Raw genomic sequence first — 2,406 nt, forward strand, 5'->3', positions numbered from 1 at the left:
CACCCAGCACAATGAAAATGCAGCCATTCTTCTTTGGTCTAGCATCGCGAATGCCATCAAGGGCACACCCAGGCAAGTCCCTAAGGGCAAGGCTGCTCCTCCCTGGGCTGGTGAGGGGGGTGGTTACAGCAGTAACAAAATAAATAAAAATTTAAAAATAGTCCAGTGGCTAAAATCAGGAGTAAAGGGACACCACTTTCAGAAATAAAAAGGACTATACATGAATATTATGAAACATTGTATTCCAACAGTTACCCTAAATGAAAGGCAAATTCCTAGAAAGACACAAACTACTAGAACTGAGTCAAGAAGGAATAGAAAACATGAAAAGATGTAATAGCGATAATAATAAGCAAAACTTTCCACAAAGAAAAAGCCAAGACGTGGGTGGATTACATGGTACTGCTAGGTAGGCTAGCCTAGGGCTGGGGGATGTCCGTTAACGCATGCCCAGAGGGCCAAGCTACGGAGACAAAGGAGTGGCGCACTGCACATGCTCAGAGGTTTTGGTTTCCGGCTGGTAGGCATGGGTGGGAATTCACCTAGGCCAGGTGAATTCAATTCAGCCAATGGGGTCCATCAGGGGTCGTCTACCACGCCTCCCCATGGAATCCATGAAAAGGCAGGAGCCCAGAGAACTGCATGTTCGGGAGGAGTCCTATGGGTGCCCGTAACTTCTTCTAACTCTCATAAAACTTACTTGAATCACAAACCAGGCTTCGCCATGAATTCTTTCTCGAGCAGAGCCAAGGATCGAGGTATATCTAGCTCCAGAGAGATCTAACAATACCAAATGTTTAAAGAAGAATTAATGCCAATTCTTCATAAACTCTTCCACAATGTAGGAGTGAACACAGCTGGTTCATTCTGAGAGGCCAACCTGACTCTGCTACCAAGACCAAGTGAATGCTTCATTAGAAATTTACAGACTAATATTCCGTATGAATATAAATGCAACAATTCTCCTCAAATCTGGCAAACAGAATCTGGCAGCACATTGAAAGGATTTTACATCGGGGCTAACCATAGGCATAAATGCCATATTCACAGAATGAAAAAAAATTCATCATCTTAGATGCAAAAAGCTTTTGGCACAATCCAGTGCCTTTTCAAGGGAGCCCAGGTGGTACAGTTGTGACGCCGTGCGGCTGACATCCTAAAGACAGGCAGCTCAAGAGCACCAGCTGCACCTGGGGAGAAAGACCGGGCTTTCTACTCTCAGAAACCCATAGGAGCAGCTCTACCCTGTCCTGGAGGGTCGCTTCGCGTCGACAGAGGCTTGATGGTAGTTGAGTTTCATTTTTTAATTCCCTTTCATGGAAAAAACCAAAACACTCAAAACTAAAATATAAACAAGTCTGCTCAATTTAATAAATTCATTTATGAATAATCCAAATCTAACCTGATAGTTACTGGTGAAAGACCGGATGATTTCCCTGAAGATCAAGAAGACAAAGATGCCCACGATCACCACTTCTGTTCAACACTTACTAGAAATTCTAGCCAGAACTATTAGGCAAGAAAAAAACAATCCGCACTGCAAAGGAATAAACAAAATTATCCATCACTCAAATGGTCATTGTTGCAGATCCAAATTGGAAACAACTTTTATGTACATCAAGCAGCAGAATGGATTCCCCACCCCACCCCCCAAAAAAAAAGGGAACAGGAACTCTGGTGATGTAACGTAAGTGTTGGATTGCTACCCACAAGATCAGCAGTTCAAAACCACCAGCTGCTCCTCAGGAAACAAGATGAGACTATTTGCTCCCATAAAGATGTAGTGCCTCAGAAGTCCTATACAGGATTTGGATGGCCGTGATTTTTTGGTATATCCACATAATGAAATATTACCACTGTAATGATAATAAGTGATCAACAACTGATGTCGCTGTGAACAAACATTACAAACACAAGGTTGTGCTGTACAAAAGAAGCATTCACAAAAGAGTACACACTGTATTATTCTCAAAAGCACAGAATTTCTCCATATTGTAAGTCAGGGTGGTGGGTACCCTCTGTGTTAGTCCAGGTTGACTAGAGACACAAATTCAGAGACACTCATATGTGTAAAAGAGAACTTTATATGAAGAATTATGCATATCTATGTACATATATTCATATGTTAAGTATTAAGGTAGCAGATGGACTTTGGATCTCTACTCAAGTACTCCCTCAACACAAGAACACTTTGTTCTAGCAACCCGGCAACACCTTCCCAACACAATCACTTAAGAGAAAATGGGTGCATAAGCAAATGTAGTAAAGAAATCCGATGGTGCCCACTTATCAAAAGATACAGCGTCTAGGGTCTTAAAGGCTCGAAGATAAACAAGCAGCCATCTAGCTGAGAAGCAACAAAGACCATAAGGAAGAAGCGCACCAGCCTGTGTGATCATGAGGTGT

The sequence above is a fragment of the Echinops telfairi genome, unplaced genomic scaffold (assembly GCF_000313985.2).
Source record: "Echinops telfairi isolate 266 unplaced genomic scaffold, ASM31398v2 ScPeMD7_7457;HRSCAF=8495, whole genome shotgun sequence".
Taxonomy (NCBI): domain Eukaryota; kingdom Metazoa; phylum Chordata; class Mammalia; order Afrosoricida; family Tenrecidae; genus Echinops; species Echinops telfairi.